A 23,872-nucleotide genomic window follows, 5' to 3' on the forward strand; every position below is an offset into this window, starting at 1 on the left:
TTGGTCACTGCATAAAGACAAATTATCAAACTGGATCGAATGCGTACATGGAAAACAACATGAGAGAAGACATTAAGAATGATTATGGCATTGAGCTGTCACAGGGAAAAGCTTTGAGACGTCGAGAAATGGCTCTCGAGTATGTTAGGGGGACACTGGAAGTGTCCTACCAGAAGTTACCATCGTACCTGTTCATGCTTCAAAAAAAAAATACCGGGACGTTGACAGATTTTGTCACTAAGGATGATCGGTTCAAATATTGCTTTTTCTCACTCGGAGTTAGTAGAAGAAGGTTTCGTACATGTCGTCCTGTGTTATGTGTGGACGGCACTTTTTCAAAGACAAAATACGGTGGGCATATGTTATGTGTAGTCTCTTTGGATGCAAATAACCATCTGTATCCAATTGCATTTGCTATTGGATAGTGAGAATCATGATTCTTGGAAGTATTTCATGTCAAAGCTAAAGAAAACGATTGGGGAAGTTGAGGATCTGACATTTGTATCTGATAGGCATGCAAGTATTACACATGCCTTGGAAACTATTTTCCCTGATGCCTATCATGGTGCTTGCTACCACCATATTAGTATGAATGTGAATGCTAAATTCAAGACTGATCATTGTCATGTGTTGATGTATAATGCAGCACATGCTTTTAGGAAATCCAAGTTCCATGCTCACTTCAACAAATCAAATTAAAAGACCCAGCTATCGCTCAGTACCTAGAAGGCATGGGTTTTGATAAGTTGTCCTGAGCTTACTATCCTGGAAATAGGTATGTCATTGTGAATTGTATTTTAATTTATGAAATATTTTAAATGTACATTACTATTAAATGTTAGTTTTCCTGGATACTAGGTACAATATAATGACAAGCAATTACGCTGAAAGTTTCAACAATAAGACCCGGGACGCAAGGAGCTTTCTGATAACTACATTCGTCAAATTTATTCGCTTCACACTTCGGTCCTGGTTCTGTGATATGAGAAAAACTAGTGAGAAGACTACTACAACTCTTGCACCGACATACGAGAAAGATTTGGTTGATATGGATGAGAAAGCTTGATTCTTGATCCTTTATGCAATAGGGAGGCATGAGTTCCATGTGTTATATGGTGAGTTAAATGGTGAAGTCGACCTCCTGAATAAGACATGCATATGTGGTGTGTTTCAGCTTATTGGCATTCCACGTGTTCATGCACTATCTGGACCCCTTAAGAGAGGGGTGAACTTTTATTCTCTGTGTTCAAATTACTATAAAATTGAGACATGGAGTCCTCTTACACAAAAATTCCTTCAAAACTTATAATTTTTAAAATATTAATCTGCAATCTATTTCGATATACCAATGAAATGGCATCGAAATGTGTAAAATAACTGATTTTAAATGATTTAGCCAAAAGCATCGCCGTGACATCGAATCACCATCGATGTGGCATCGAAATTATGATATTTAATCTATAAAAAGCACCGACATCCATATACCATCGAAATGGCATCGATGTATTGTATAAAAAAATTAATTACAAAATATATATCATTGAGTTTCTCGGTTTGCTATTGTCAATCTCACCGAGTACCCATCGGTTAAAAGTTGTTAACATATATTGATCCAACTCCTTTAAAGGATGGATCACCACTGGGTCCTTGAACTTTGGACGCTTGGCTGCTGGAGTATAGTCCTCGTACCTCACTGGTCTCTGTCTAGTGCGCTTACCTATAATGGGAGCAATTAGTATACAATCTACTTCATTTAAAAAAATGTAATAATTCATGGATTAGTAGTACCTAAGGTCGTCTGTACTGGCTGAGGAGGTGTGGATTCTCCAACATGAGGCTCGTAACATGTGGGGAGGATGTCATACTCTATGTCCTCTCCTGGAGTAGGTACAGGAGTAAGTATACCACCAAGTGCTGCCAATTTCTCCAATATAACTTATTGATTCTTAAGGATGATATCTAGAGTGGCCTTAACCTCATCCCCTGCACCTGATAGTCTGGCCATCTCACCAAACACAACCACATAGGAGCAGAAGTAGGTCCTGCACTAGTGTCAGGAGCACTCTCCGTCGAGGCATCCTCCACAAATATGCCACCCTCCACAACTATCTTAGCCACCGCAATAGCCTCAGCCTCAGGATTGAAGGGTTTTCCTTCCTCAGGCACAGGCTAGATCATATGCCACAACATCGCATTCCTAGGAGCATCCCCCTCTGACCTCTGATATATAGTGCCGAAGAAGTCTCGCTCGCCTAGCCGATGCCTGAGGATAGAAATGCATGACAGCTGTAATGGAAACAAAACGAGAAAGTTAGAAACTCCTAAAGTTGATTGGTATAAGGCAAACTTTTTTGGATTTTTTAAATTTAAAATAACTTACACGTCTCCTCGCAAGTATATCCTTCACATGCGAATGCTTCGACTAGCCCGCTGTAGCATCCTAGGGAACTTGAATCCACGAGGCTTAGCGTATTCCTTCTACAAATCAAGAATATTCTCATATGCCCAATATTGCAAGATTGGTGGATAGTATCCCCTTCACAAAATAAACCGAACCGAGCTTGTACAAATCATCTGATACATCGGACATACCAAGAGCTCGTTCCAACATAAAGAACCTAATGTCTTTCTCGGGTTCCACATTGAAATATGCATCGAGTAGGCCGGAGGACGTTAGGTGAGGTTAAATGTCAGCGGTAAGTGGTGGACAAGAACAGCTTAGGCCAATCATAATGGAAAACTTGTGCACCCCAAACTTACATAAGTTTGAGCCCATCAAGAAGTGCACCTAATCATCACGCGAAGACTTCACCTTCTGCAAAAGTATCGTGTACACCAATTCCCTAGAGAACGAAAAGGTAGGGGCTATGAAAAATGGTCCAAAAACAGACTCATTCACCCTCTCCAATAACCCATGCTCTTCAATCCTTTTCTTCAATTTAGTTAACCTCCCGGAATCCCTATAGGTCATACGACCGACATAATGATCCTCTATGGGGATCTCAAGCGGTGGGATACGTTTGGGTGGCATCTGCAAAATACCCAAAAAAAAATGTAATGCCCCATGTCACAATGGCTGCTTCCTGGAATAACGACTGACCCTACAAACCAACAAGAGTCTTTCCAGCGTGCTTTGTCCTCACTCACACGCTTCCTAGGAAAACTTCCCAAGAGGTCACCCATCATGAGACTACTCTAGGTCAAGCATGCTTAACTTTGGAGTTCTTAAGTGATGGGCTACCGAAAAGAAGATGCATCTTGTTGGCATAGGTGGTACCCATCAATCCATTTAAGCCCTCTTCAAATGTGTAGTCCCATACCTACATAGTCTTAGAGTCATCAAAATTAACCTTCCCTAGGCGGTGTGGGATTGCACAGCTTTACCCGTTCTTTCCCCCTACGGATCATGAGATACTGACTGTCACAATCACCCACCTTTAGGGGTATGACGTCCCCGTCGACCACACTTCCGGCTGGGTCAAGGCTCTGATATCATTTGTAACGCCCCACGTCACAATGGCTGCTTCCTGGAATAACGACTGACCCTACAAACCAACAAGAGTCTTTCCAATGTGCTTTGTCCTCCTCGCACGCTTCCTAGGAAAAATTCCCAGGAGGTCACCCATCATGAGACTACTCCAGGTCAAGCACGCTTAACTTTGGAGTTCTCAAGTGATGGGCTACGGAAAAGAAGATGCATCTTGTTGGCATAGGTCATACCCATTAATCCATTTAAGCCCTCTTCAACTGTGTAGTCCCATACCTACATAATCTTAGAATCATCACACTTAACCTTCCTGAGGCGGTGTGGGATTGCACAACTTTACCCGGTCTTTCCCCCTACGGATCACGGGATACTGACTGTCACCAAAAAGATAGAGAATTAATTAAAATTACAAAAAAAACTCAGTATATCGAAATACCATCAATTTGGCATCACTGCAATAAAAAAAAAACATATACACATATGTATTGAAATACCATCGTAACTGATGTTCCCAAACAACAAACAAACTATCAATATGCCATCAAAATAGCATCAAATATCTTTCAAAGAGATAACAAATAAAAGCCATTGACACTGCATCAAAATAGCATCGATACATCACCATCTAAATGTATGGCATCGAAATAGCATCGAAATTATTATATTTATCAAAAGAAAACTAAAACTGGGAAAACATCGATGCACCATCGATGGACATTTAACAAATAACATCTAAAAACTAATCAATCATCGAATCAACATCGAAATGGATCAAAATTGCATATGTAGCGTCCTAAATTTGCTAATAAGGCTTAGGGCCTTGTTTAGCGTGTTGGGAGAGCAATAATTGATTTAATTATGCTAATATGTGAATTTGATGATTATATGATTAGAAATGCATGTTTAGGTGAATTAATTATGCATGTGGGCCCCATTTGGTTTTTAGGGGCATATTTGTAATTTTTGCCCGTTGAGGGCATAAATGTGATATATGTGTATATTGTTATCGATACCATGAGTGAGTGGTGATATATTTGGGATGCATGATCTGAGACGGTCCTAGGGAGCACTTTAGCTAAATAGTTACAACGGGGTCGAATACCCGGCTCGGGAGGAGCCTAGGGTTATTTTTGGAACACAGTTGGTGTCCGGGATTTACCAGGTAATGGGTAGTATTTAGTAATTATTTGGACATTTCAGGATTAAACAGGGATTTGTAGGAATACTTGAGGACTTAGCGAGATGTGGCGTATGACAAAATTTCCCTTGGTGGTACTTGAGGATTAAGATAGGCTTAAGGGGGTATTTTGGACTTTTGGCTAGGGATGGATTTAAACACTTAGGCAGCTGATGGCTTTAGAAAATACTAGAACTAAGTAAAAAGACAAAGAAAAACCTTAGCTCTAAGTCTCTCATTCTATCTCTCGGTTCACTCTCTCTCTCTCTCCCTTTGATGCTTAGAGATTTTGAAGAAACATGAGGATCCTAGGCTAAGGAAGTGAGGAAGTGGAAGCTTGTTGTGCTGGGAAGTGGTTCAGGATTGAATTAAGTACAGAGGTAAGCTCCTAAACTTAATCTTGCTGTTGAATTCTGCTGTGATATGAAGGTTGCACGAGAGTTAAACTCTAAGTTTGATTTTGAGTGTCGGTAAGGATTAGGGAGTTGTTTTTAAGTGGTTATGCTGTTTAGGCTATAAGGATAATGATTCTAGACTTAATTCTGAGTTTGACTGATGATTGGGGTATGAATTTGGGGTTTACGCTCGAGGAAAAATGCAGAAAAGAGGTTGATTTCTCGGTTTGGGGGCTCGGGTCGCGGCTATGTTCTTCAAGCGTCACGACTCGTGTGCTCAAAGAGGCTGGAAATACTCTATGTTTGCTTAGGTGTGCCGCGGTCCTGGAGGGCATGCTGTGACCTATGTCCTCCAGCAGGGAGGGACTTTCCCTCTGACCAAGTAGCAGGTCGCGACCCTAAATGGAAAATAAAGGGAGATTATGGATTTTAGCTCGGGAACTCGACTGTTAAGACTCGGAAGGATTCTACTGCCCGGTTAAGTGAAATCCAAGGTCACGGAGGCTAGATTAATATTCTGAAGTTATTTATTGGTTTAGAACTTGATGGATGGTTATTATGAATGTGTTGTGACTAGGTTTTCAACGAGGCTCGGGTTAGAGGACTATGCTCGGGATCGCGGTATTTAGATAGCTCGGAACACAGGTAAGAAAATTGTTGTACCCGTAGAGCAGGGTGTGGCCCTATTGTTTATATTGTAGGGCATGACCCTAATGTTTATGTTTAGTATGCGTTTAAATATCTATGAATATTATGTATGTTTATGAATTAACGGTGAAGGCAAAGAACAGCGAGGGCCGGGAACGGAGAAGGCCTAGAACAATAAAAAGCCGAGTACGACAAGGGGCTGGGATCGACTTTGAGCACGCTGAGTGTAGGCCACTAGGGCAAGAGCCTCTTAGGGTGCTGTATCCACTCGCTCGGTGAAGACCGCGAACCCAGGGCCTGGTAAAGCGCCTGGGACGACCTAGGCCGCTATGTGTTTAGCTAGTTGGCTGTTGTGCTATATACTGTTGAATGTTATGTTATATGTTATATGTTGAGTTTTATCGCTGGGCTTCGGCTCATGGGTGCTCTATGGTGCAGGTAAGGGTAAAGGAAAGGTCAACCAACCATGAGTACGAAGAGGGTGGAGCGACGGGTACATGTTCGGCTTGCTTGGCTGCCACTGCCAGGGTTATTTTTGGAAAAATGTACTGTAATGGTTGTTTTGTCGCCTAGGTTGACCATTTGTATATTTTGAGTAGTAATACAATTTTCTAAACAATATTTTTGGGATCCCAACTATATAACTTTCTATAATTTCAATGAATGTCCAAATTTTATAAATTTTGTCATTAAACGAGTTTAACTTCAACTTAGTCACACTTTTAACCTAAAACCTCGATTAGCGAGCTAATATCACATTTTTTAATTCACATAGTAACGACTCTAAGGAAGTAGGGCGTTACAACATAGATGGACATTTAACAAATAACAACTGAAAACTAACCAACCATCGAATCAGCATCGAAATAGCTTCGACATTGCATCGATTTTTTATACAAATTAAAGCTAAAAACTATGCAAGCATCAAAATACCATTAATTTAGCATCGCAACACTGTCTATTTACCATCTTCTTTATTTATTAATGCATCGATTAAGCATCGATTGAGCATCAAAATGACATCGAATGAACATCGACCGACCAAAAATTTGCAGAATTTAAACCCAATCTTTCAAAACAATGCACATATAATCAAACTCATTTCAAGCAATATTTTTGCAAAATAGAGATTAAAATCCTACATTAGAATTGTTTGAAATGGTTTAATCTCCTTAACGATTCAAATTTAAAATAAAAACAATAATGGAGCTTACCGTTGACATTGACAGAGAAGATGGTGGCCGACGGAGGAGTGCTCCTCGGTTTGTGAGGGTTTGCGAGAGAGAGATAGAGAGTTCTGACTGAGAGAAAGAGTGAGAGTATGAGAGAATGAGAGACGTTAGGCGAGAGAGAGAGAGAGAGAGAGAGAGATGGAGTGTTTGAATGTCAGGAGTATCATTGTCAAAAAAATTGAAACTGTCATATATTTGGGATAGTGACTTATGTTGGCATTTTAAAAAAAATCACTATATTATATGGCATATACCCTGAAATTTCCCATATACTTTGCACTGTTTTTATGTATTAATATGTTTCTAAAACTCAGGTCACACATAGTATGAAACTATTAAAAGGACCTACACTTTTCTATTTTAAATTACCATTATATCCTTCCATATTGCATTATTTATCTATATTATATTAAGCCACCAGATACAGGAGATAAATATTTGGGAAATTATCTCATAGATGGTTATTTTTAATATTTTTTTTTTCAATTTTACGTTTATTTTTTCCATTCCATTTTTATAAAAGATTTTTTTTTTCAAATATACGACTTACATGTTTTATTTATTTCTTTTTTACGGTTTTCATATATAAATGACTTTTATAATATATATTTTCTTGGAGCATTAAAAAAATGTGTATCTTTTCATGGAAAATATCAGTGCTACTTGTTGACGGTAAGAACTCATCAACTAAGTTAGATCAAGAACTTTGTGAGTTATAAAAGAAGTAGATTCAAATAAAATGAACTTCAAGCAAACTTTCTTATGATCTCAAGAACACAAAATGTAAACGGTGATGTTTTAGAATGAAAAATAGAGAGAGTGTAGAGTGTCTCTTTCCATTAACAATGAGTGGTTACAAAATTCTCTCCAAAAATTCCCTCTAAAAATTCTCTCTAAAAATTCTCTCCCTTCTCAGGTGAAGGGAGGACATGTTTATAGTAGAGCAATATTTGCTGATTGTACATGGTAGTCCCTGGGGACACGACTCTGCATATGTAGTCTACAGATGGTAGTGGTGCCAGGAGCGTGGTGGTTGGCTCCAGTACATGCTCAGGGTCTGCGGGAGCACCTCCACTTTAGTACCTAGTTATACCTCCACCATCAGTTTAGTATGAACATCAGAGGTTGGATGGGAAGGACCACATTTGGTACCCTAGTCGTACGACCACAACTTGTCTGGCGTGGTGTTTAGGGTCAGACACCTGGGACCTTCAGGGCCGTACCCCCGTACGTACTTCGTATATGTATGATCTCTTTGAGTCATTCATAGGTTTTCTTATACTCATAATCCATCATACTCGCTTAAACTTTAAGTGTTGGAGCCTTTATGGGTCATCATGGGAGATACAATCCTAAAAGGCATGGGAGGCCAGAGCCTCGAGGTGCCCATCGCGGGGGGAAGAACTGTGTGTGAGGTTATGCCTCGCGAGTAGTGGTGCGAGCCATGAGCTAGTGGCGCGAGGCGCTAGTGTGCAGCAGGGGCCCGTGGCACGAGGCAGGCTCACGAGGTAGAGGCAGGTGCCATGAGTGGGTGCCGCACGAAGTGTGGTGCGAGACGCGGACCAGTGGCGCGAGGCGCTGGTGCGTAGCAGGGGCATGTGTCGCGAGGCAGGCTCGCAAGGTGGAGGCAGGGGCCACGGGTGGGTGCCGCGCGAGGTGTGGTGCGAGACGCGAGCCAGTGGCACAAGGTGCTGGTGCGTAGTAGGGGCCTGAGGGGCGAGGCGGAGACAGGGGCTACGAGTGGGTACCGCGCAAGGTGTGGTGCGAGATGCAGGCCAGTGGCACGAGGCGCTGGTGCATAGCAGGGGCCACAAGTGGGTGCCACACGAGGTGTGGCGCAAGACGCGGCCCATGGCGCGAGGTGCTGGTGCGTAACAGGGGCCTGTGAGCCTATCATTTGGCTTCGCTGATCCCACTGTAGGTGTTTGGCTCCATTTTTTACCATAGATCAAGCATTGGATTCAACGACTATGATGAGTTTGAGCTTCTTATAAATAGACCTTCACCTCAAACATAATATTTACACTTTCTTTTCTTAGCTTGGTGGCATTTGTGTGTTCACATCCTCCAACAGGTAAGAGGTTCCATTCCTCACAAGGTCATTTTGTCTTTCTTTCCTCTTTATTATTTAAATTCCTCTTTTTTTTATTTTTTATGTAAATGTCTATATAGGTGCTAGGAGACTAAAACATCTTTCTCCTTTTTTTTGAAGACGCATATTTTCGACCCTTTGCATTCCTTCGACTGTGACGGTGCTTTTGACCTTTTGCATTCCTCTGACCGCGACGGTGCTTTTGACCCTTTGCATTCCTCTGACTGCGATGTTGCTCGATTTTACCTACTCAAGGTATACTTTCTTCCTTTCTTATGTTCAATGGATTTACATTAGCATTACTCGGGTTGGGTTGTCTTGGCCGGAGCTCCTCGTGAGCTATTTCACATACATGCCCTTGCTTGCACATATATCGTCCACTACAAGAAAAAACAGTATTCATAACACTTAAAAAGTGCTATCGGGGACTATTGATAGCACTTCTGAAAATGCTAACGTAGCCCATGTTATTAAAAGTCCAGTCTTTTCTATAACATTTTTTGAATGTTATGTTCGGTGTTATCTTAAACTATTCAATAACACATTTTTAGGTGCTATAATATTCAAATAATAACATTTAGATAGAGTTTTTGATTATAAATTTGAAGTTTAATCTTGTATTTTTTTCATAACACTTTTCAACTGTTACATTTTATTATTTTGATAACATTTTTAGTTTGTTATATTATATAAACCATAACGATTTTTTACGCTTATAATATGCTTTTAAATCATAACATATAGTAATAAAATTTTAAATTTTATTTTGATAAATATACTTATATGGTTTTTTTTTAATTAAAAGATTTTCATTATTGTATTTTGATAAAAAAAAATTCAAAATTAATCATAAAATGTAATTCTCAATAGATTGATAAACCATAAGTATTACATTAAACAATAACTAATTCAAACCATGAATGTGTCTACTTCATAAGATCTTAGTTCTAACTTAAGTTTGAAAGCATAACATAATAAAGTTTTATAATCTTGAACAATTTTTACTTCAAAAATGAAAAATAGAAACATTACAAGATACACAAAAGTAAATCATGCGTGAAACTTGCTCCATCCTTCAATTCATCATCCTTTGTGCACTTGTCTTTGTTGTGAGTCCATTTGTTTAGCTACAACAAAATTTAAATAAGTAATGCTTCAACTTAAAGTTATAGTAAACTAAAAGAGTACATAAAAAAAGTTAATTACCTAATTATAACTTTATTAGCTGGCCATGCAATTATACTACAAGCAAAATCTGCTCTATAAAAAGATAATATTAGGGCCTTCTCACCTTAAAGAATGCAACCGTCCAACAACAGCAGACTTCTCATGCCAAAAAAATGGTGTGGGTTTAACATGCTTCTTGATGATAGACTGCATAAACATAATACCAAAAATCAGCTTGACCCAAATTATATATTTGTGTTTGTGTATGTGTGTATTATATACATGCGTTTATAATCAAAGCAAGAGAAACTGGGAGCATCAAATAAAGTAAGTTTTCTCATTGAAAAGTTTCCATCAACACTTTGTCTAGGTGTAAAAATCGGGTCATTTAAAAGTTAAAAGATGCCATTGGTGCTCAAAACCAAATGTTTGTTTTCCAATCCAATCACACAATTTAATTGATAAAGCTGAGATGCCAGGCATCATTAATGCCACACAAACAATTACTCTTGAGTCCAGACTAAAACTAACAAACAAGGTTAATAAACTGATTCATAAACACAAAAATAAATCATTGGTAATGAAAGTTACTACCACCAATTTTTTTTTTTAACTAGGCTCTCCACCTAAAAAATTTGAACAAGAAACCATAGCAATTGCTATGTAGGTGCCCAGGAAAAATTTGAACAACAGATCTTGTTGGAGTAAATTGCATGCCTCACCATTTGAGCTACCCCTCTTAAGTTACTACCACCAAATTAACTAGTTCAGATTAAAATATTTTCAAAGGTTTCCTTACCAAATTTTTTTTTCATTAGTTCCAATGAGAATTGTTTGGAAGCACATGCTATAGAAGAAAGTTGTATATCCTTATCTAGTAAAATTTCAGAACTCTTTTCAAGTTCGCATAGAATTATGTTGCATTAAACTTCCAAGATTTAGAATATTAACTGCTATAAAAAATACAAACCATTGTACCTTATTTGGATAATGAACTCCACTTGGTGGTCTAGGAATGTGTACATGGAAGGCTGGACACTTGTAGAACACTGACCTAAATAAACAGAAACAAAGATTTATCAAATATGATAGCAAAGATTCTCATTTGTATACGTCCAGACGTGATGAGGAAGTAACATGCAACTTACAAGAATTTATTATCAGCAATCATATCCATGCCAGAAACTACTACCAATTAAACATGCATCTGCAAAAGAAAACTCTACAAACTTAGATAAACTATGCAATTAAAAATAAAATAACTAAAAAAGAAAACTATTAAAACAAAAAAGTTGGCAAGGAGTACTAAAAAAATTGATAGTACTACTTAGGATAGGAAATTAACAATCATAAAAAGAAGGCAAATGAAGTAGGACAAATCCTCCACATCTTTTATATCAAAGAAAATTATCATCTTTTAAATAAATTGTGAACACTTTTTTAGAAGTGACACAAGATGTTTACAGTTACTCTGACCCAAGATCAATATAAAGAATATAATAAACAATGCAGAGATCTATAATAGTATTAAGCCAAAGGATAGCTGAAATCTGATGTTGTGGTGTTTTCACTTTCATCACCATCCTATTTGATAGTTGAAAACTGATGCAGTGAAATTGGAAATAAAAGATAAAATCAAGCTAAATCCATGGCCAAAGGAGAGAAATCGCAAAAATGAGAGAAAACACTGAAGAGTTTGTCAAATTTAATATATCCAATCTCCCTTACAGTAAGTAGTATAGAGTATTTATATCCCCATGACACCATAACAAATAAAACCAAATAAAATGGTAACAAGGTAAGGGATTTTCAAGATTATTCTTATCACAGTAAGAAAAAAGGGTGGATCTGTATGAAAGTAGAGTTTACATTAAAAAGACATGCAATTACCAAGAAATACAAGATGATGCAACAAGAAAATACATGAGTGGAGCCAAATTGTATATATGACATTTTTGGTTTTTGATAAGAAACGAAACTTTGTTTAAGATCAAGATGATGTGTCTAATGACAGTTACTTAATGATTATCAGAGTGTAGAGAGTTTGCCTTGTAGGTTTGCACTCTTAAGATTAGCACCAGCTAATAAAGCTCCGCGCAAATTGGCCCCTGTAAATTCACATCTTTTCAAAAGAAAATAAGATCATTTAATTTTCTTTGGTTTTTTTTTTCTTTAGTAAAATAGATATGAGAATAAGGAACTGAAAGAGAGTAGCTCTTTAACTTTCTTACTCTTGCAAAATTGCATTATGAAAGATCGCACCCTCAGCATCCACATTCTAAGGCAAAATTAGATACCAGCCCAAAAAGCAAAACAAAATAAGAAGATCAGAATAAAAATTTCAAGTGGTCATGGAAATTAATAATCTGTTTTCAAGACAGACATAAACAAGCTTTAATCCTTTATTATTTATTTATTTTTCAAAAGAAACAAACTTGTATTTATTGTAAAGCTAATACAAGGAAAATGTGGTATGAATAAGCACAATATGCAAAACACTTGGGGATTGTAAATTAACAAATTACAAAACACAATTCCAATCCCTGGCAAAACCAGAGAACAATACTACCTTAAACTTTTAACATTATACACCAATTTTGCTACCCAAAATTCAAACTTAACCCAAAGAGTTTCCCTGGTAGCTTCAACATCCTAAAAAAACTTCTAATTCATTTCCAGCAATATCTTGTGTACTGAATTAGTACACAGCAATAATGTAATATTATTAATGTTTCAAAAACTATTATATCGTAAATAGATGCATTACTTTAAAGCAATACCTACCCGGAACTTGGCACACTGTAGGTTTGCACGTGAGAAGAATACATCTCTAAGACAAGCATGGATGAAGTCCACATAAGACAAATCCTACAATTCCACAGAAACATATTAAGTGAAACTTCAAAAACAAAGTAAGCAAGAGTGTTGTCTTTATTAAATGAAACTTTCCTTCTTTCAATGAAGAAATATTGCTCTAGAAACCATATCTTGGCTAACCAAAATGTGAAATTCTACTGCAAGACTTTCATTATTTTTCTTATAAAACCAAAACTGTTGTTGCAAGCACAAGGTTGTGAAAAATTACCAGTTTTGAAAGATCAAGGCCAGAAAGTTTAACACCTCGAAATCTAACTTTCTACTTAAGACAGCATTGATTTCCTCCATAAGTCCCTGCAATCAATAATTTATGGTTGGCCAGCAGTCACTTATGATGAGTAACAAGAAGATGAAACATGGAAAATCAGATATATTATATCATCTTACATAAGTAAACACACGAAGCTGAGGGAATATAAAATGAAATCTGAAGGAATAATATGTAAACTAAAGAAATATTTAGTAAGAAACTAAGCAACCTGAGATTTCCATAAAAAGTTGTTTTACCAGATAATTCCTTCGAAAATGTTGGCTACTGTGAAAGAGGACTGGGTAAACACAATAATCATGATCATGTGTGTCCATGCATACTGACCAAATTGATATTTGCACATCCTCTTCTTCTTCAATGTAATGATGAACCACACAAAACCTAAGCCAAAGCACAAAATAAAGAAGAAATATATAAATATAAGCCAGTTAAACATAACCAAAAAAAAGAACTAAAGCCAACGGAAAAATTAACCAAAAACCAATGAGCAATAAGACAGGATTCTTGATTCAAAATTATATATAAAGCTAACTAAAAAGAAGCAAGTAAATGAAATGCTAAGTGATATTTAAACTAAAACATGGCTTGAAGATGAAATGTCTGATAGCAAAATCCAAATTGTCACCATACAACAAACCTGCGATATATAAGGTGTAGCAAATAACCATATGATACTTGATAAGGCTGCTAACAAACTGATGGAGAAAGTTGTCCGAAGTTATAGTATTAAAAAGCCGTTGACTGAGAATGCGACCATATACAAATAACATGCCAGTGAAGAAGAAGAGCCTGAGCATACAAGTCAACAATGAAAGAAAACAAAATACGTCATTAGTTATCATTATATAAGTTGACTGTTTCAATTGTAAAATCACACTTCAACTATTACCACGACAAGAAATTAGTAATCTGACCAATTTAACAGCCTAAATCCTGGGAGATGCCTCTCTTCATGGTCTCTCCTTAGTAGGTTGAACAACTCTTTCGCCATAAAGATTTGGATAACAACTATCATAGCAGTAATACAGAGATGACCCATATATATAATGAATGCAAATCCCCCAATCATCCAAACAGAAGAGCATGCCCGTATCCACATAGACCTGTACGTGTTACTGTCATCAACAAGTAAATTGCCTCCATTGGCTATACTAACATCTGGAACAACCTGAGAGGCCAACAGGATATCTCAAAAAAAAAAATCCAAGGTTGAATATCAGCTATTATTAGAAAATTTTCAAATTTCAATTGTAACCATCATCCCATCTCTTATAACAAATCCAAAACCCAATAAATACAACATCATTAATTTTAAATGTGAATGACAATGACCAAAACCTGATTTTATGATGTGACTAACCTCATTTGAACGTCTTCGATGTCGAACCCGACCAGTTGGTGTTAATGGGGTGCTAGTGTTATCCTTCTGCATGCTCTTTAGTTTGGATTTCACTCTTACAAAAAAGCATACATATAATGCACAAAAGCCCTACCTGAAAGATTCAGACCATATAGTAGGCAATTATAAGCAACCACCTATAACTCTTAGATTTTCAGCTAATATGTACACATAATTCTCCAAGATTCTGAAACTGGGATGTGCATGATTTCTATTCTTAGCTTTAAAAATAATCCAGGTTTCCCATCAGAAAGCTCCCTGAATAAATTTTAGATCCCAAAATAAAATAAACGATGAAAAATTGCATATAATACAAACTGCAATAGAGGTTTTATTGTTCTCACCTACAAGAAGAGGAATGAAGCTAAGAACCAAACAACTAAGAGCCCCAGACCACCACAACCAAAGATCAAAATGTCCACCAATAAATATACAACTGTGGTACGACCCCCCAACAGCTCCTTGAACTAAAAATTGGACAAGAGGATCAAGAATTTAAGCATTAAAGACATGGAAAGTAGAGCTAATAATTATAAGAGATACCATCTACGATGAACTTGGAAGCAATGACCCATAATTTTCAAATAGGACCAACAAACCAAAACTGGAAATGGAGGCATCGAACTAACAGAAAACAAAAAAGTCGTTAAATTTTAGCACACAAAATGTTCAAAACCATTCTGAAAAGTTACCATGTGAACGTAAATTATAGTACTAGAAGTAGTAACCATTGCTAGAAATTAAGAAAAACAACAACCCATATATTCAATGTCAAAAACAATATACACCAGTCTATATTTAGCCTAGTTCATCCATGTTAAATAACTCAAGCACCTTCACTCACCCTAGACAATGGAACTACTTATTTTGTAGAATAGAATCTATAGAAACAAACGTTTCGATATATTTATTACCTTTGAAGTGAAAAAAAATTAATAGTCAATAGAATACTCAACAGTCTAAACCGAAACATTTGGTAAAAATAAGAACAAACTTATTGAACTCGTAACTATATTTATATGAGCTGTTACAAAGACCCATGATATTTTTTTTATTCTCTCTAGATTTTTTTTCACATTCATTCATTACTCAACTAAAGCTTCCATTTTACGCATACAAATTCGCATTTAAATGCAGATGACTAATTCAATCATCATCACAATAATAGAAAAGTGCATATAAGAGGTGCAAACATATCTTAGATTCTTAGCTCAGAATCAATTTCGAATCAGATAGAAAACAAGTGGAAGAAACTAGAACAACATAAAGCAGAGGAGAGAGAGAAGACGAACAGAGGAGAGTTGAAAGATCAAAGTGAGGAAGCAAAGCAATACCAGCCACGATCGGAAGAGAGTGAAAGAGACTCCTCGTCGCTGAGGCGATCGATGAACACAAAAACTGTCCAGACGAAGAGGCAGAGAGACGCGACTCTGGAGCGAGTCTTCGTGAGGCAGAGACTTCGGTGAGGGCGGAGGCAGAGATGAGTTGAGGGCGGTGAGTCTTCGTGAGGGCGGAGAGGGCTTCGTGAGAGAGAGATTGAGGCTGAGAGAAAGGGTAACTTAGAGAAAGGCTTGAGAAAATCTGAGAGAAAGGGAATTTTGGGCATAAATTCATTTTGCCGCCTGGGATTTTAGTCATAAGGCGCCAAAAATTTTAATCCCCACTATTCATCCGTGTTAATTTTAATCCCCCATTAATAATAGCATTTTTAAAAATATGTTATTCTTTAATGTAATATATACGTAATATTGTTGTAGTGGTCCTTGTACCCCATAGTTGGTCATTTTGAGAACTTGTGTCTAGAGGTTTTGAGCTTATTCCTTTGTGTTTTGTAGCACCCTTTCCACTTGCACTCACACCCCTATTACCAACAAGGCGAGGTTTCATGGCATGTGGGGGATCGTCTAGTGTTCCTCCGGGGGTCGAGTTTGTAGACTTATCTTCAGACTCGGGGTCCCCCGAGAACAACCCTTACCAGGACTATGACACCTTGAGGAGGGCTCGTATATGTCACCTTGAGTGCATGGTCGAGCTTAGGCATAAAATCTGGGTGGTGGAGAGCAAGACAGATTCGATTTTGAGGGGTAATGGAGTCCCTTTCCCTTTTGACCTTAATGACCACATTGCAAACCTTAGAGTGAGCCTTTTTGATCTACAAATAGAGTTGGAGTTCATGGAGGGAAACCTCCCTCCTGAACCTCCTACCCTGTTCTCTCCCTATAGTAGCCCTGAGGTCACCTTGGGTTCCCCTCAACCCTTGTCTTCAATCCACCCGTGTTCGTTGCTTCCACACTCATTGCCTCGGTGGAAAACTCTCGCAAGAAAGAAAAAATGGAGGGTAAAGTGCCCTGTTTCGACCTTACCTTTTTCCTTGGGTTTTGTAGATATGTCAAAGAGAATGCGACGACAGGTGGCTCCTGAGAAGCCAGATTCTGGTCCTCTGTTGGCGTCCACTGTCGTGTTCAATGTGTTGGAAAACCGATTTCTAGAATTATCCGAAAAGTATCATATTGGCACAGAGTACAAGCTATACGTACCCTCCAACAAGTGTCGGGCCAATAACCCCCCACAAGGCTATGTGGCCATGAACGAGCACGTCTTAAAGGCGTTTGGAACCATTCCCTTACACCCGTTTTTTGTCATGGTCCTCAACCACTTCGACCTTGCTCCGCTCCAACTGGTACCTAATAGCTGGCTCACTTTGAGCTGCCTATATATGGCGTTTGTGGAGCTTAACGCTTGTGCTCCTACGGCCCAAGAGGTGCATTTTATGTACAACCTCATGCCCACCCCTAAATCCAAAGGCTTCTATTTCCTGCAAAAAAACCAATTCTCAGTTCACCCTGATAGAGGGTTCCGAGTCTAACCCGGGATCCTGGAAGCAGGATTTTTTCTTTGTGAAAGGTCTCATTTCTATCCATGAACATTTTCGCTTATCCCCAAGTAAGTAATTCAATATTTTTCCTTTTACCTTGAATTTTCTACTTTGAAACTTATACTCATATTGATAACTAAGTTGATTGTTTAGAGAGCTTCAGTATCCCCGATGTTCATGAGTCGGAGGCAGCACCAGTAGACGTCTTTCTCGATGCCTAACCTGCTATAAAAATGGTTGCCCGTCTCTTCATTGTGGCTAATCTTAACTGCTATGGTTTATCCGGGGTTTCAGAGCACGACTCGCAGTGGCATATTTCCGAGCGAAAGAAGAAGGCGACTCTAGCCGAGCCTCACTCGAACAGGGGTGATGTGGAATGGGTGCCTGGGGAGGTTTCCCCAAAATCTAGGCGTCTAGTCCGGTCATCTCCATCCCCCAGGGGGTGCCCTCCTTTTATCCCTACGGACCGCGATACGACCTCTCATTCCCGCACTCCACAGATCATGCCTGTAACACCCTTCTAATCCAAGATTGTTACACTGTGTACTTAAAATTGTGTTAGACCTGCTATTCAGGTCATTTGGATTTAATCGTGTAACTAAGGTTAGTGACAAGGGACAGGGATAAAATTTTTGGTTAAAGAACCATTGACTTTTACTCCAAAAATGTTATACAACATGGGATCCAAAAATATTACAACACAACTGTTAAAAAGGGTAAATACATATCAAAAGTTACATTAGTCGGCCTAAACGGCAAAACTAGGCTATAAACCTAGTTCTTCTGAGATAACCCTGGACGTGATGGTCGAGTAGCCACATATGTACATGCTGCCACCGAAGCTCTCCAACTCATGGCTAGTCAAGCTTTCTCTTTCCCTTACCTACACCACAAAGCACTCATGAGCCGAGGCTCAACAAGAAAACAGAACGTATAACAACAAAGAATATAACTTTAAATAACCATTCAAAAACAAACATTAATTCATAGCCAATGCCATTTAGTTCAAACACACGATTATTGGATCGACTTGGGCCGTCCTATTTAGTTGGCTTTCATGCCAACTCTCGGGCCTATGCCCTAGCTATGTTACCATAGAGGCACTTGGGGCCTCGCCTTTAGCTCTGTCTCAATATCCATAGAGCTAGCCCAACCCCCGTGGTTCACCATTGACTTTAGAGTCGATCAACATAATAGTACGTTACTAGTTTACGCCAATGCCCTTCGACCAGCGCACAACGTGCTATTGCCATCCTTGACTCATAAGTAAAGACCTGATCCATGATTTCATATATTACTTATAAGAAACAGATGTGGATAGGCACATCCCAACAAATTAAACACATATTCATGCTAATCATATAATCCCATAGGATAACCATTTTCATAATACTAACATATTCATATAACGGGGCCACATGCCCTAGCCATAGAGTTCATACAGCGAATACAAGCACTTAAGCATTTATCAACAAGCATTTAGAACAATAGCCTAACATAACCAATTATGGGGCCCAAGCCCTAATCATATCAATATATAACAGACAGGCCAAGCCCTAATCACATACAACACGTTCTGGGTGCAGTTTTCTTACCTTAGGTCCAAGCAAGCGTAAATAAGAACGACCCTCGAGCACGATCTTGGTTCCGAGCCTTTAGCGATAGCCTAAGTCACAACCATAAAATAGGATTCTATTAATATCGAGTGATCAAAGGCTTTCTGACCATGTCCTAGCCTCCGGGACCTCGGGTTCCACCAAACCGGGTAGTGGAAGCAATCCCGAGCCCCTAAGGTTGAGTTCCCCCGCTCAAAACCTTCTAGAGGTCCTAAAACCCCTTAAGAGTCGCGACCCTATGCCCCTATGCCATGACCCGCCACCAACCAAAGGCCCATCCTCCCCATCCACTAGACACGTGCCACGACCCATCCATAGTGGCGCCGCAGCCCGCCCTCATTCCCTGTCTCCTATCTGTTCTAGAGGGCCGCAACACACCAAGAACAGAGCTGGGGCCCGACCCCTTCGAACCTAGAAAAACCACCATTTTCAGCAACCAAATCTCAACCAAATTAACCCAAAATCATCCCAATAACATAATTCAACCAACACAACAGGTATAATATGTTCCCATCAACAAAACCCAACAGAAAACCAAACTCAAAACTCATCAAAACTCCAATCAATTCTCAAACTTATTGAGTTTGAGAACACTAGGAACCAGCCAAGAAAATACAGAATTAACTGGTCAAAACTCATAATTCAAAGCTTATCTTAATAAAATTTGAATCTCCCAAATTTCTACTGAGTTAATCTCCAAGACTTTAGCTCAAATCCTTGTGTTTCTAACCCAATTCCTCCTTTTTGCCTAAATGGTTCACTTGGGAAGTATCTAGAGAAAACAAGAGTGAGAGAGAAGGAAGATAGGGTCGGTTTTGGGCCAGAGTTCTAAGTGTTTCTTCCCTTTTGTCTTATCTAACTTAAGTCACTTAAGTTAATCCAAAGGCTCGGGGTACCAAAAACGTCCCCGATGGCAAAATGGTAAATCTCCCCAAAATTTCTTCCTAGACTTTCTAACTTCAAATATATCTCCAATTATTTATTTCCATAACCCAATAACCTAATTAATCATCCAATATCCAATATCCAAAACACCCCTTGACTCGCCTCGAGTCGGGTACCGGGTCCCGTTGTGACTTTCCCTCTAACTTGCTCCCTAGGATCGCCTCTTGCCGAAACGTTCAAATAAACCCACATAATAATGTGGTCTCTCACATATATCACATTTATGCACATAAATACACATTTATGCCCGCAATGGGTCAAATTACCAAAATTACCGTTCTAATAAGAAGTGAGCCCACAAGCATATTTAATATCCCTAAATATGCACATCTAGTCATATTATCACATAATTCACATACTAACAATTAAACACGTAATTTCACATATTTCCATCCCAGCCCCCTAATCAAGGCCCTAAGCCTTATTAGGTAATTTTGGGATGTTATAACTATACTCTCCTTACTGAAATTTCGTCCTCGAAATTTTACCTTAATAGCTCGGGAAACTGAGCTTGCATATCTGCCTCCAGCTCCCAGGTCGCTTCCTCGACCCTGCTGTTCTTCCATAATACCTTAACCAAAGGTATAGTCTTGTACCTCAGGACCTTGTCCTTCTTGTCAAGAATCTGAACTGGTTGTTCTTCATAAGACAAGTTTGCCTCCAATTCCAAATCCTCATAACTCAGTACATGAGTTCCATTTGACACATACTTCCTCAACATGGAAGTATGGAATACATTATGCACACTAGACAGTGCAGGGGGTAAGGCCAACCTGTAGGCCACCTGTCCGATCCTCTCCAAGATCTCAAAGGGTCCCACAAACCTAGGGCTCAACTTGCCCTTCTTCCCGAACCTATTCACCCCTCTCAGAGGTAAAACCCTAAGGAAGACATAGTCTCCCACCTGGAACTCTACGTTCCTCTGCCTCAGCTCAGAATAACTCTTCTGCCTACTCTGAGAAGTGAGCATCCGAACTCTAATCTTCTTGATAGCCTTAGTGGTCCTCAGGACTGCATCCGAACCTAGATATTTTCTCTCACCCATCTCATCCCAGTGAATGGGCGACCTGCACTTCCTACAATACAACATCTCATAAGGTGCCACTCTGATGGTAGAGTGATAACTGTTGTTATAAGAAAATTCTATCAGAGGCAAGTATTTACTCCAAGTCCCTTCAAAGTCCAACACACATGCTCTCAGCATGTCCTCCAATATTTGGATAGTCCTCTCAGATTGACCATCGGTCTGACGATGATAAGTTGTGTTGAACTTCAGCTGTGTACCCATCTCCCTCTGTAAACTCTCCCAAAACTTGGAAGTAAAGATAGGGTCCCTATCAGACATGATAGACCTTGGCGTCCCATGAAGGCGAACTATCTCTCTCACATAAAGATATGCATACTGTTCAACTGTGTAATTCGTTCTCACTGGTAGAAAATGAGCTGATTTCGTGTACTGATCCACAATGACCCAAATAGAATCATGCTGGCCCACTGTCTTGGGCAAGCCTATCATGAAATCCATTGTGATATCTTCCCACTTCCACTCTGGGATATCCAGAAGCTGTAACAGTCCTGTTGTCCTCTGATGCTCAGCCTTGACATGCTGACAGGTCAGGCACCTCGCTACATACTCTGTCACATCCCTCTTCATCTCAAGCCACCAATATAAAACTCTCAAGTCCCAGTACATCTTCGTGGAGCCGGGATGAAGAGAATACGGGGTGGTGTGAGATTCATCCAGAATCTCTCGTCTGATCTTGGTGTCCATCGAAACACAAATTTAACCCTTATACCTCAGTAAACCCATACTCGACACTGAATAATCCTTAGCTACTCCAGCTAGGACGTCATCTCTAACCTGCCCCAACTGTGGATCATCTAACTATCTCTGCTTGATTCTCTCCAAGAGAGTAGACTATAAATTGATATTAGCCAACCGGCCCACCACTAACTTTATCCCCGCTCGAGTCATCTCATCAGCCAACTTCCTCGATATCTGTTTGGCACCATATAACTTTCCCAGTCCCTTCTAGCTCAAAGGATCTGCTACCACGTTGGCCTTCCCAGGGTGATAGAGGATCTCACAATCATAATCCTTTACCAGCTCCAACCAACGTCTCTGCCTCATGTTCAGATCCTTCTGAGTGAAAAAGTACTTCAGGTTCTTGTGATCAGTGTACATCTTACACTTCTCACCATATAGGTAGTACCGCCAAACCTTTAGTGCAAAAACAACCATTGCCAGCTCTAAATCATGTGTGGGGTATCTCTGCTCATAATCCTTCAACTGACGTGATGCATAGGCAATCACCTTTCCTGTTTGCATAAGTACACAACCCAGGCCCTGCCTCAAAGCGTCACAATAAACCACAAACTTATCTTGATCTGTAGGAAGGCTCAAAACTGGTGCGATGATCAAACTCTCCTTGAGCTTCTGAAAATGGTCTTCACACTTGTCCAACCAAACAAATTTCTTATTCTTGTGTGTCAACTCTGTCAATGATGATGCAACCTTGAAGAACCCTTCCACAAAGCACCTGTAATAACCCGCCAAACCCAAGAAACTTCTGATCTCTGAAGCGTTCTTCGGTCTCGGCCAATCTCTGACCGCTTCAATCTTCACTGGATCCACCTTAATACCATCTTTACTAACTATGTGACCCAAGAAAGTCATCTGTGGCAACTAAAACTCACATTTCTTGAACTTTGCATATAGCTTGTGTTCTCTCAACCTCTATAATACCAATTTGAGGTGATGCCCGTGCTCTGTCTCTGTTCGAGAGTATATCAATATATCATCGATAAAGACGATCACAAACTGATCCAGGTAGTCCTTGATCACTCTGTTCATCAGATCCATAAATGTTGACAGGGCATTAGTCAATCCAAATGACATCACCAAAAACTCATAATGCCCATACCTGGTGCGAAAAGTTGTCTTCGATATATCTTCCTCCTTGATCCTCAGCTGATGATAACAAGATTGAAGATCTATCTTAAAAAATATTGTTCTACCCTAAAACTAGTAAAACAAATCATCAATCCTTGGCAGGGGATATCTGTTCTTGATAGTAAACTTATTCAGTTCCCTGTAATCGATGCACATCCTCAGAGAATCGTCCTTCTTCTTCACAAAGAGAACCGGTGCGCCCCATGGCGAGAAATTGGGCCTAAAAAAACCTAAGTCCAATAATTCCTGTAATTGAACATTCAGTTCCTTCAACTCTACTAGAGCCATCCTGTACGGTGCCCTAGACATTAGCTCTATCCCTGGCACAAATTCAATCACAAACTCAATCTCCCTATGTGGAGGTAACCCTAGGAAGTCCTCTGGAAACACATCCAGAAATTCACAAACTAACCGAGTCTGTTCTGGTCCCACTGGCACGACCTGAGTGGTATCCACCATACTAGCTAAGAACCCTATGCTTCCTCCCTGCAATAGGTCTGTAGCTCTAAGTATAAATATAATAGGTATACGGGGTCCATGCACAGTGCCAACAAAAACAAAGGGGTCCTCACCCTCTGGCTCAAAAGTTATCATCTTCTTCTTACAGTCTATCGATGCCCCATACTTCTCTAGCCAATCCATACTAAGAATTATGTTGAAATCAGTCATCTCTAACTCCACTAAGTCAACTAACAACTCCCTACCATCCACTGTAACTGGAAGTGACCTAATCCATCT

The 23,872-nt window shown here is 39.2% G+C and overlaps 2 long non-coding RNA genes across 2 annotated transcripts; both read right to left on the reverse strand.

Annotated features, from left to right (window-relative positions):
- Positions 1 to 9,981: 9,981 nt before the first annotated feature.
- On the reverse strand, positions 9,982 to 11,374 carry LOC133780578 (uncharacterized). Its single transcript, XR_009869422.1, has 3 exons — positions 11,177 to 11,374; positions 10,323 to 10,405; positions 9,982 to 10,158 (listed from the first exon to the last, which is right to left on the reverse strand). It is a non-coding gene; the product is annotated as an uncharacterized LOC133780578 (long non-coding RNA).
- A 2,938-nt stretch (positions 11,375 to 14,312) lies between these two features.
- LOC133780579 (uncharacterized) lies at positions 14,313 to 16,069 on the reverse strand. The gene is made up of 4 exons (XR_009869423.1): positions 16,038 to 16,069; positions 15,090 to 15,212; positions 14,707 to 14,839; positions 14,313 to 14,514 (listed from the first exon to the last, which is right to left on the reverse strand). It is a non-coding gene; the product is annotated as an uncharacterized LOC133780579 (long non-coding RNA).
- Positions 16,070 to 23,872: the final 7,803 nt, after the last annotated feature.

The sequence above is a fragment of the Humulus lupulus genome, chromosome 5, assembly GCF_963169125.1.
Source record: "Humulus lupulus chromosome 5, drHumLupu1.1, whole genome shotgun sequence".
In the NCBI taxonomy this organism is placed as follows: Eukaryota; Viridiplantae; Streptophyta; class Magnoliopsida; order Rosales; family Cannabaceae; genus Humulus; species Humulus lupulus.